The 13733-nt window shown below is 36.1% G+C and overlaps 1 pseudogene; it reads left to right on the forward strand.

Annotated features, from left to right (window-relative positions):
* The first annotated feature begins 12376 nt into the window (after positions 1-12376).
* The window catches only part of LOC107796021 (P-loop NTPase domain-containing protein LPA1 homolog 2-like), a 43130-nt pseudogene continuing 41773 nt past the window's right edge, over positions 12377-13733 (forward strand).

Here is a 13733-nt window from a genome sequence, read left to right on the forward strand (position 1 = left end):
ATCTTTGTATAGTATAAGCCAAAAGATAATGTTGGTAACTTTTCTTCAGTGTACTTCTGGCCAGAAATATTCTTTGTAATACAAAGATATTCCATATTTTTTTTATCTATCGTCCCAGCATGATACCCATTCTGGCGGATATCTATAAAACTCAACAAGTTTCTTCGGGACTTAGAAGAGAACAAAGCATTGTCTATAATAAGTTTTGTTCCTTTAGATAGAAATATAGTGGCTCTTCCGGAGCCTTCGATCAAACTTATATTACCTGAAATTATAGAAATGTTTGCCTTTACCTATTCAATAAGAAAAGCAATTTTGATCTTTGAATATAGCAGGAGTTGTTCCACTATTAACCACACAAATGTCTTCATGATTGAAATTTGATCAAAATATAATTTGAGGAATATCCATATTCTTCAAAATAAAATGATATAAAATAAACATTATAGTAAACATCATTATCAAAGTATAATTTTTATTTATATACAAGAATTACATTAACATGACCATACTATCGAATACAAACAACAACAGTTAAAATATTTTAATTTTTAAAGATTCATCATCGATCACACGACTTGTTTCTCCTTCTGGGAGTGCAAAGAAATCAGCTACATCTATATGTATAAAGTCAGAATTATCTTCAGAAATAAAATTTACTTTAGCATTTTCGTCTGTCTTTTTTAGGGGGGATTGATAATGCTCAACCGAGTGCTTTAGCGTACGATAGGTACGTGACCAGTGCTCTTTTCCTCCACATCTATAGCATGCATTTTTTGTATTTGTTGCTTGTACCGCTTCATGCTTTTGTTCCTTTTTTTTTCTACTGCTGGTGGCAAGCTACATTATAATTACCATGATTTGAGTTTCTTCCCGAACCACGGCCATGACCACGACTTGGGCCATGAACTCTTCCACGCTTAGCTTGGTGGAAGTTCGTCTCATTCACCTTGGGGAATGGACAAGAACCAATAGGTCGGCTTTCATGGCTTTTTTAATTAATAACCCATCATGTTTCTTGACCACAAGAAGATGTGAAATAAGTTCAGAATATTTTTTGAATCCCATCTATCGATATTGCTGCTGTAGGAGCATATTCGAAGCATGAAAAGTGGCGAAAATTTCTCCTGTATATCATGATCAGTAATATTATCACCACATAATTTCAATTGGGAATTAATTCTAAACATAGCAGAAATATACTTATTGATAGATGTAAAATCCTATAGCCTTAAATGAGTCCAATCATAATGAGCATGTGGAAGAACGACCATCTCCGAGTGGTCATATCTATATTTTAAATTGTTCCACATTATAACTGGATCATTAATAGTGAGATATTCCATTTTAAAGCTTTATCAATATGATGGCATATGAATATCATTGCTTTGGCACGATTTCGGTTTGATGCCTGTCGCGACCCTTTTTCTCGCGAAAGTGGGTTTCGACGTGTGATAACTCTTTTAAATGGATACTAAAAGAGAAAAGTCTCTACCTAACAATTTTTAAGGTGCGTTATGTCACCTATTTGCAAATAACTCAGTTTGACTAATCTATAACCAAAGATCGGGTACGGGCTCAAATTACCTCAAAGAGAAGGTTTTAGGCACTCTTCGAGGTCCACAACTGTGGGTCTCGACCGAAGTTTACGCTATGTGTATTATATAATTAAGCTAGGTGATCATATAAGTGAAGAAAGATATGGAAGTTGAAGGTTCTATTATAAAATAAACTAGTGTAAAGAAAAATAACATAAGAATTAAACTATATAAATAATCGGTACAAGTCTCAAACATTACAAGGGTACAACATGGTCTATATTTAATGTCTAAGTGTGAACAACAAGCATATAAAAGGAAGGGGGGTCCTAAGCTTTTTAGCCTAATGGATCACTCATGCAACATAAATAATACTTCGCAACTCCTTTAAGGTAGGGGTTGCTCATATTATTCATCGGGAATAGACTATCATCTCCTGTTATTCGATTACTATGTTTAAGTTGTTACTTAAAAGCGCTCTAATTCAATTCTAGGGTATGTCCTATGCGTGCACTATCCGTCCCATGCCTATGGTCCAGGAGGCTTTGGACTTATTATTAAGTGGTTTTAGACTTTACTTAGGATGCTCAAAATGATAAAAACTAGACGCACCTTCAAAACATATAAGACTACATATAAATGCAAGAAAAGGTTGAAGTTAACCTCCATACCTAAACAACAAATGCATGCGACAAATTAGGTAGTAGACAGTTTTTAGAATTAAAATGCATTAGAGTCGTTAAGTCCTATAAACATGATTTCTAGGTAATTCTGATTTCCAGTAATGTACAGGCAGTGTTACAACTTTAAGCTAACGGATTGTAGATTATAAACATTACAGACCCTATAGGCATGATATCTAAATGTTGCGGTAAGGCAGTGAAATAGCTTGAAAGCCCAGCATTAATAGCGTTAATTTTATAAACAGTTCTTCTAGGCGAGTGAGAGTATCCTATAAGCAGGATTTCTGATAATTAGACTATTAGACTTAGTCTTATAACATTTTATCCCTATAGGCATGTCATCTAAGTGAGACATTGTAAAAGTAACAAAAAGCAGTTGATTAATTATTTAAAACCCTAACGTCATGGTATCTAAAAGTGAAGCATGCTAAGAGCAGTAGAAGTAATTGATTGATTGATTAATCGAAACCCTATAAACATGGTATCTAGAGGAGCATTAGCAAAATATGCATTATTGTATTCTATAGGCATGTTATCTAAGTGTGCACAATAGTAAACATGGAAATAAGTATAGCAAACACTTAAATATGCTTTAGACAATTGAGTGGAGTATGTGCGATTTCCAATAAAGATACATTCTATAGGTGTGTAGAATAGGAGCACGTTAAACACATAGCAAACAAGGTAGTTGAATCCTATAAGCAGGTTTGCTACCCATTTTTCCCCCATTTTAACACTAATTTCCCCATCATTTAGTTTTACAAGTTATTATAGACCACATTGAATAATTATAGGCCCAAATACAAATAAAGAAAAACCTAGTAAAGCATCTAGGCCTTCAAATATGCTTAGAACTTCAGGCGGACAGCAGGCCCAAACTCTAGGTGGAGACAATTTGCTTTAGACCCCAAATACCAAAAGCAAGCCCAAACTACCAGGATGAAACAACCATAGTAATTAAGCTAATGGATACCATAGCAACCATACATGCAATAGAACTACGCATGTGGCAATTTAAAGACTTAGTTTCACAACTGAAAGAACTGCAGTCTCATCCAATATATAGGACCATGCTAAGTTTACAGGCATCAAAGACACATACAGGCAAATAATTCCAGAAAAATAAGATTGACAAGGACAAGGTAAGGTATCATAAACCACTAAACCACTGCAAACATTGTCTCAAAAAAAAGAACCAACTCAAAGAACTTCATACGACATCCAAGCAGAATCATGCACAAGAAGAGGGTGGAGTACAATCTTCCTATGGAAATTCTATCAGGAAAACCTTGCATAATAATCATGTTGGTAGCATAATTTGGAAAACCTAATTAGTTTATCATGAGATCTAACAAGATGGACACTAACTACAACACAAGATTCTAAGAACTCATAGTAGATAAAGAATATGTCAACAAGCGGACATTAGAATTCATGGTGGATGAAAGTATCATTCTTAGGTTGACAGGATAGGCATGCACTAGGGTTAACCATATATAGGATAAGAGGCCAGATATTGAATTTCATCTCAGAATTCTTAGGCAGTAATAAAGAACACAAGATTAAAGAAGGCATGGAACATACATTAGAGTTTATAAGTAGCACTGGAAAGCATGTTTGGGCTAATAACATGCTTAAGAATTAACCCTAGGAAAGTATCAAGTTGCACATGAATGACTCAACAGGAATTAGAACACATTCTGGGCATGAATTGATTTATCACAAGAATCCAAAGATAAACTAAGGGTAAGCAACAAATTTAAGCATACAAACACACTAGGATAAACATGCTTTAGAAAATCAGAATCAGGGTTAGAATTTAGGCAAGCTCGGATGCTAGAAAAATATAGAGCCACAAGAATAATTTCAGAGAAAATAGGGGTGCAAATAGAGGCGACATAATAACATATTAATTCATAAAGGTTTCAGTAACATAGATATACGTAACATGAATACAAACGTATAGAGAATGCAACTGCAAGGGGAAAAGGCACTTATCAGTTACGAATTAACGAACAAGAAAGTAAGAAGAATAGTTTCCAGCGATTTTAATCACCAATAGTAAAAACGCAGCAGAACGCAAAAATGTAGTGCGTCAGAGTTCCCAAGGATTTTAAATGAACCCCGGGCAGTGCTCGCACTAAGAAAGGAACACAATCGAATTCCAATGGCCCTGGCTTTTAGCCGGCCAAGGTCTCAAGTTTTGAACAATAGAATAAGTGAGAATTAGAGAGTATATAAATGATTAAGGTCCATTTTAGGGGGAGTGGGAAAGGGTTTATATATTAGCAAAATTAAATGACAAACAAGGAAAAACAATCAATAAAACATAATAAAGAAAAGTATAGCATGCAAAATTTATTTAGAATCGGACTAGGAGAAATATCAGGCAACCCTAGTTTGAACGGAATCACAGATTGACCGAAGATCTTGGTGAATCAGACCCACATAATCTTGCTATGAATGTATACAGACGAAATACCATCTAGATCTTGAAGATTGAGGATGATTTCTCTTGATTCGAGACCCGGTACTTGCCAAAAATAGGCAAGTACTAGGTGAGAACATAATCATATAAGTAACAAAGAGACAGAGCATATATGGAAAGGAAATCATGGAGAGATTCCATATTAAGGTCACAATTAGAGAGGATAAGGGAGGCGACTGCTTGGGTTTTTTACAGAAGGGCAGAAGAAGAGGATATGGAGAGTTTGAGGGGGTGGGACATCTTAGGAGAAATGGGTAGGGTTTCGTAGGGTATGGTTAATTAAAGGGATAGAGTGATTGTTGGCCATTGATCTTGAGAGATCAACGGCCAAGATAAAAAGAAAGACGGGGCGTGTCGTTTTAAATGGGTTCTGACCGGGTTGGTCACATGGGTCATTTGGTTTGGGCTGGGGCTATTGGGATAATGGTTTGGGCTAGATTTGGTCCGAAATTAGCCCTATGTTGGGGCTTTTGGGCTATATTTTAAATACACAAAATTGTTTAAATAAAATAATTAATAAATAATAAAATATTACTTATACAATAAAATTATTGAAAATAATAACTTAACATTATAAAAAATATAAAAATACTATTTAAGCATGAATAGTATAAATAATATAATTAAGTATTAAATATAGGCTATTATTGCAAAATTATGTAAATAGCTCAAAAAATACAAATGCAATTATATGAAATATAAATTAAAAATATGATAAAATATATATGTTGATGTAAATAATAAACTTGGATGATTAAGTCATCATAAAGTAATTTAAAAGGGTAACTAATAAATATTTGAACAATTTAAATGCAAGAGAATCAATTTCAAAGGCTTAAAAAAATTATGAAAAATTACATAAAATACTTATATGACTCTTTTAAATTGGTGATGATGATGCAGAAATGATGATATTTGAAAGTATATATAATATTTATAAAAATGTGAGGGCAAAACTAACAACAACTACCCATCTTTACCCGGGAATGATGAAAGAGTTGTCGGATAAAGAAAATGATGACCAATTTTATCCAAAACGAGTGAAGATGATGTATTTTTTGAAAAATGGGGGTCGGACCTTGGTTCTTAAGTTGCTTACATATCCCTGGTGTTACGGGAATCAGGTCGTGCGTGATTCTGGATCCAACGGCAAACGAAATCGATGGAGTTGTTATACAAGTGGTCGTATGTTTCAAAAGAGGGTCTTTTGGGTATGATAGTAGCATGAGTAATGGATAATTTCAAGTGGAGCTATGAATGTGAATTCGACCGTACGGATGTATAAGGCAAATATTTGAGTGGTTACAGGATAAGGGATAATTAGTTATTGATCATCGATTATGTTTGAGATGATCGAAGGATGTGAACATCGTGAATAGAAACTGGATCAAGAATTGCTCCTATTTGTAGAATGGTAACCTCCCGAGTTACCTGCAAAACTTAAAACATGATGCATGCGAATATATCGGGTTATTGAGAAAATTTAAACATGACGCAAGTTTCCTTCGGACCTTGAGAGTTGTCTTTGGATGATGAGGATGATGGACTTAGACCATGACGTCTTAGGCCATGAAGCGTATGATAAGGGATTCGCATATTAGAGATCGTGTACTTGGGCTATGAGGATGGTTCGTCTGGACTCTGACGCCTTTGAATAATGATGTGCCGTTTCGAGAGATCCTCAGGCCATGTCATGATGTCTTCGGGCTACAAGGATGATGCCTCCAGACTATGACGTCTTTGGACAATGTGGCGATGTTTCAGCCCATGAAATGCAAAAATGTAGAGATATTGATCGTTTGATAGAAGGAACACCTAATGCTTGGTTGTACGCAAGAAGGAGACAAGGTAGCGCTTAGTCTTGTATGTGATGAGGGCAATATTTAGCTTTATGCGAAAAAGGCAGCATTTAGCCTTATGCAATGATGGAGGCAATGCTTAGCCTCATGCAATGTAATGGAGATGGTGCTTAGTCTCATGAAAATAAAGGTAGTGCTTATCCCTATGCAATGATGGAGGCAGTGTTTAGCCTCATGCAAAGAATGAAGACAGTTCTTAGTCTCATGCAAAGAAAGATAGTGCTTAGCCTTATGCAGTGATGGAGGCAGCGCTTAGTCTCATGCATAAAATGGCAGTGTTTAGCTTTATGAAATGATGGAGTAAGTGATTAGCCTCGTGCAGAGAATGGAGATAGTGCTTAGTCTCATGCAATAAAAGGAAGTGTTTAGCCTTATACAATGATGGAGGCAGTGCTTAGCCTCGTGCAAAGAATGGAGACAATTCTTGGTCTCATACAAGAAAAGGCAGTGTTTAGACTTAGGCAATGATGAAGGCAATTCTTAGCCTCATGAAAAGAATGGAGACAGTGCTTAGTCTTATGCAAAGAAAAGACGAAGATTAAATATGAGGAGGAAAGTGATTCCTAGTTTGACGCATTTGTGTTTGGCGACATCTGTCGGTGTGAAGATAGTGATCTTGTTGTATGTATATATTTGTGGACGTGTTTGTTAATCCCTCGTTCCTGTATCCAAAGAAAATTCATGAGTTCCGGGGGAAGATTGGTTCGTGCCTTGATTCTTCGTTTCGTCTTTGCTCCTTGTCTTGAGGCCTTATCTGAGTCACCCTGGGTAACATCTGGCCACTACAGAAAATGAAATTTTTGAAAAATATGCATTTGTGATAAATCGTTTATATAAAAAATACAATTTTGTTCAAAATATGTGATGATGCATAAAACAAATAATGTTTGAATCTGAGATTGTGACATGCTTTGAGACATTGCAACCTCCTCAACTAAGAATTTTGAGGACCCTCCTCAAAATTCTGCCCCAGTTAATATGCATACTTCTGGCGATATATTTCTTGGCGATACTTGACATAATAAGATGGGCAAACTCAAAATCTTTCCCCAGATTCTGATCATAGAGGGGGATGAAATTTTTTTAATGATGTGAGTGAACCCATAGGGCTACCTACGTATCCCCGCTTAAACGAGAATTAGGTCAACCGTAGTTCAGGTTACATCAAATAGAAATTGCAAATATAATATTAAACATAATATCTCTTGACTGTGTCTAAATTGATAGGCCTTGGCCATATTTCTCAATCTATCTCCGCAAGTATAAGCGCTCCTCCTATCAGTACTCGGTGAACCATGAAAGGGCCTTGCCAATTGGGTGAGAATTTCCCCTTTGCTTCATCCTGATGTGGGAAGATACGCTTCAACACCAATTGCACCGGTGTGAATTGCCTCGATCTAATTTTTTTGTTGAAAGCCCTTTCCATTATGTTCTAATAGAGCTGACCATGACACACTGTGTTCATCCTCTTACCATCAATGAGAGCCATATATTCATATCGGTTTCGTATCTATTTTGCGTTGCTGAGCTCGACCTCTTGTATGATCCTTAAGGAAGGAATCTCCACTTTGGCAGGGATAATGTCTTCGGTACCATAGACCAGCAGATAGGGGGTTTCCCCAATTGACGTACGAACTGTGGTGCGGTATCTGAGCAAAGAAAATGGTAGCTTCTCGTGCCATTGCTTTTAATTATCCACCATTTTAATTAATATCTTCTTGATGTTCTTGTTGGCGGCTTTTACGGCTCGATTCATCTGTGGCATGTATGTTGTAGAGTTTCGATGCTTGATCTTGAATGTTTCACACATAGATTTCACAAGATCACTGTTGAGATTGGCGGCATTGTCAGTAAAGATTGACTCAGGTAATCCAAATTGACAAACGATATGATCCCGGACAAAATTTGCTACGACCTTCTTAGTTACAGCCTAATAGGAAGAAACTTTGTCCCAAACCGATGGGCCGCAACGGGTGCCCGAGTCCTACCTGTCAAACACCCCTAAGCATGCGTCGAAGATGTAAACTTGAATAACATCTACTGAATTACAAGAATAATATACATGAAGGAAACTCGACCAAAAGGCATATGTACATATATGTGCAACATACCTAGGGTGAGCCGACAAGGCTGTTATAGACAACTATAGAGCTCAAAACTAGAAGCCGACAAGGCCACATACTATCAAACTAGACATACTATCTACAGACCTCTAATAGAAATATAACTGTACAAAGACGGGACTGAGCCACGTCATAACCAGATATATATATACAAGCATATCATACTAAAATCAAAAGCAACTCCAGATCAAGTGGAGCACGCCAACTCTCTCTGATCAAGGATCCTAAGAAGGGGGACCGTCAGCTTGCCTACCTGCACTTTCGGGCATGAAACGCAAGCCCTGTAAAATAGGGCGTCAGTATGAAAAATGTACTGAGTATGTAAGCATGCAAATCAGTACGTAAAAGACATAGATGAAACATAGAATAAAGAAATTCATGTGTAAATCTGAATAACTTTATAAATTCTGAAATATTTATAATGTCATGCACGTGCATATAAATATTGTGTCATGTATAGGTATAGGTGTATATAATATCATCAAGCCTCTGAGGGCATCCTGTCATATCATCTCGGCCATTGTGGGCAACATCATCAACATATACCAACTGATCAAGTGGTGGTGTGTATATAACGCCGTAACTTTTTTCCCATATCCCATATACATATATATAAATACATATAAATACGGGTATATAACGTCATCTGGTCATGGGTCAATACACATGTATAAATGAATGAAATGCATGAAAAATATGTAATAATCTCAATATTCCTTTCAGATAAACTTTTTCAACTGCGTATTATTCTGAGACCCATGAACAGAAGATATAATAATATGTCACAAGGGGAATCGAGAATATAGAGACCCCTAGTATTTCTATGAATAGAATCGTTTATGAAAACTGTGCGTTTGCTCGTTTCTTTTGTATAATTTGGATCATTCCATAAAGAAAGAATGGATGGCCTTAACATATCTGGAGTAGGGAAAACTCCGTATAATACTCTTAGAGAATATTGCACGTATTCCTTTAGAACAGCAAAATTTTACGTTGCTATGATTCTAACAAATTCTCGTTGGAATTGTGTTGTTGCAATTTCAAATCGCAAAATTTGGAATGAATTTTTGCTTCTGTTCTTGAAATATTCGAACCAGGAAAGGATATGTTCCTTGCTTTAGGATTTTGGATATTTCTTTTTGTTCCTTTCTCTAAATGAAATGGAATCAGATTGTGATAATTCCTTACCTATTAAATTCTTAGTGTTCTTAGTTAGCCACCTCATCCTTAGAATGCCTAAGAGTCATTTTATGTGGTTAGCTAATGCTACCACATTACCTTTCTTGGGGAGGGGGGGTTAGGCTTATCTCATAATTCAATAATTAACTAGGTAATATTTTGTTATCCGGTAATTAACTAATTATCCGTATAATTAAGAATTATCTCAAATTACTTAAAAATACTATTCATTTTTAATATAATTTATACATTATACTACCGTGGTCATATGGTACCTTGCATGATATTAGTTCATAATTATCGGGTATTATTGATCGACCCGTACTTTATCCCAAATTGGCCACTTTCACCGAAACTCATTTTCTTTAATTCGTGTACCCTTTATCCTGCATGATACTTACTTATCGCTTGTTATAAATAGCATAAATACGTTAAGCAAAAGATAATCTCATCCCCGAGTCTACATCGATCAACTGAAAACGAAACTTTTAACATACGAAAGTGCGTGATGTAACATGATCGGCCAATGCTTGCCCCTTGACTACCTTCTGAGTCACATTGATGATGTCGAACTCGCTTAGTAATATCTGTCACTTTTCTAAGTTACTTGTAGGCACAAGTTTCTAAAAGATATATTTTAGTGGATCCATCCTTGATATGAGATATGTAGAGTACGCACAGAAATAATGTCTCAACTTTTGGGCTATCCATGTCAAAGCACAACAAGTGCACTTCAACAAAGAGTAACGAGCCTCGAAAGGTGTGAACATTTTACTCAAATAATATACTGCCTTTCTCTTTCCTCCCAATTTCATCATGTTTCCCTAGAACGCAGCCAAATGCTCCATCCAACATGGACAGATACAACAGTAGAGGTCTTCCTATTTCTGGCGGGACCAAAACTGACGGTTTAGATAAATGTTCCTTGATTTTGTCGAAGGATTTCTGGCATTCTTCAGTCCAGTTTGTTGCAACATCTTTCCTTAGCATCTTGAAGATCGGCTCACATATCACTATTGATTGTGCTATAGAACGGTTGATATATTGAGGCATCCTAGAAAACTCATCACATCCTTATTGTTCTTTGGCGGTGGCAAGTCCTGAATAACTTTGATTTTTGATGGGTCTAGCAAATACCACGGCGGCTGACGATGAAACCCAATAACTTCCCAGCAGGGACTCTGAAGGCACATTTTGTAGGGTTCAACTTCAAATTGTATTTTCAAAGTCGGTCGAAGAACTTCTTCAAGTCTGTTATTTGATCTGAAGACCTTTTAGATTTGATGATAACATTATCCACGGATACCTCTATTTCCTTGTGTAGCATATAGTGGAAGATAGTCGTCATGGACCTCATGTATATGGCCCTAGCATACTTCAAGCCAAACGACATCATTTTGTAACAATGTATCTCTCACGGTGTGATAAAGGCTATATTTTTGGCGTCCTCCTCATATATCCAAATCTGGCGGTATCTTGCAAAGTAATCCACAAAGGATTGAAGTTCATGCTTGGCACATTTGTCGATCAGTATGTGTATGTTGGCCAACGAGAATCATCCTTATGACTTTCTCTATTCAGATCTCGGTAGTCAATACACACTCTGACTTTCCCATCTTTCTTCATAACCAGCACAATATTGGCTAACCAGATCGGGTATTCGACCACTCGAAGTACCTTGGCTTTGATTTGCTCTATGACCTCCTCCTTTATCTTCAGAGTCATATCTGGCTTGAATTTTATGAGCCTTTGCTTTACAGGCGGACTCATGAGGTTGGTAGGTAGCTTGTGAGCTACTATGGATGTGCTTAACCCCGTCATATTGTCGTAAGACCATGCAAAAATATCCTCATATTACTTCAGAAACTTGATATACTCTTCCTTCTCTGATTGTGATAGATGAATGCTTATGTGAGTTTCTTTGACTGGTTTAGAATCCCCTAAGTTAATTGCCTCAGTTTCCTCCAAGTTGTTCTTTGGTTTGTTCTCAAAATTCTCTATTTCTTTAACAATTTCCTGAGGTATTATATCATCTTGCAAATCTTCCGAATCATTTTTCCGATGTTACATTGTCTCATTACATGTCACAGTCGTAGATTCATCAGGCTATGTAATCATTATGTTAAAAATAATGTAGAAATATAATAATAAATACGAAAAGCAATAATGTAATAATAAAGCTTAAAAGTTTCGTCAAGTACAACTTGATGGCTTGAGTAATTATTTTAGAACAAATTACTGAAAATGTCTTAAAAGCTCAAAACAGTTTAAAAATAAGTCATGCTGATTCTGCTAGGCTACCCAAGTACTCGGCAGGCCCAAGATGGTGCAACGGTCCAATTTTTTAGAACAACTCCTCCTCCCACTATCTGAATAGTAAGGTCTTCCTCCTCCCCCTCTTCTAAAATTGCACTACAGTCCATATCTTCCTCCTCCTGAAACAGCTTCCTCATACCGGCCAAAATCTTATCTTCCTCAGATCCCCACATCATATCAGTCTAGCGGAATGCCTGGTGCATCAGTGGTATGGGTTGTTCTAGCGGATAGTAATGGGCGTGCCACGACGATGTCCAATTCTGGTGTTCTCGCACAGTATATTCATATCTGAGCCCAAAGGTCGTGCCATAATACTGTGGATGTATGGATTCTGTGGTCCCCTGAAGTTTTCAGCCAAGACCCTTGCTCGGTTCATATCCCATACACAACAATATTCTTTCTATCTTATTACTCTGCCATCGATCCTTCTCAATTGCTTTGACTTGCTCAATGTGGTGTGTCACACCTCTTTCTTTACACAACATTCCCGAGGAGGGCATAGTGTAAAGGAAGTTTTTCTAATTAAAGGACAATTGAAACGGGATTCCTTATTAATTTCAGAGTCGCCACCTGGGACTTTTATGGCGTCCCAAGTCATCGGTTTTAATCCCAAATTGAGGAAAATATGACTCTGTTTATCATTCTGCGAACCAGAAATCCGAGTAAGGAATTCTGTTAATCCGGGAGAAGGTATTAGGCATTCCCGAATTCCGTGGTTCTAGCACGGTCGCTTAACCATTTTTATATTTTGGCTTAATTATCTTGATTTTTTTTAAAAAAAAAAATTATTTGTTGCCTAATTTTATTACCGCTTTTGTTTAGATTGTTTACAATTGTGTAAAGGAATCATTCACCCGTACGTATATTCGCATTATACTTTTTTTTATAAGCATAAAGAATCGTGTCACGCATACGTGTACACAATGAGATCGATAGTATTATTTATATTTTTATTATAAAAGAATTTATGGCCGAAATTGCGCGTGCTTAAAATAAAATTACTAACATTCGTCACTCTTGTATGATTAAATAGTGAACTGCACATCTCGGGTTATATAAAATAAATTAATTTAATATCCTCCGAAAAACCCCTTTTATTAAGAAAGTTTGCTCGAAGTTGCGCGAACGCATACTCCGAATTGTCTTTAGAAATGTAATCATGTCACGCGAATGTGTCCCTAATTACACAAAATATTCTTGATGGAAATATAAATTTTCTACAAATGTTTATTATGTCCATTTGTTTTTAAATATGAAAGCCATGGGAAATCACCGGATGGAATGTCTCGAGATTTCTTTAAAAAAATTCAAAATTTATTAGGTATTGACCACAGATTATATTTTAAACGTGTGAATTATATACCTCAAAACTATTTAAATTAAAAGGATTAATGAGATGAAAAATAAATAAATAACGTGCAACTGAAACTACCATTTTTATCGTGAATATAGTATATGTATTTTTAGTACTTGATAATTATATGCACAAGTTATTTATTATTTTCATAAGCTTAAGACTAAGTGTATATGTTTGAAGACTTACCAAA

Source organism: Nicotiana tabacum, chromosome 3, assembly GCF_000715075.1.
Source record: "Nicotiana tabacum cultivar K326 chromosome 3, ASM71507v2, whole genome shotgun sequence".
Classification (NCBI taxonomy): domain Eukaryota; kingdom Viridiplantae; phylum Streptophyta; class Magnoliopsida; order Solanales; family Solanaceae; genus Nicotiana; species Nicotiana tabacum.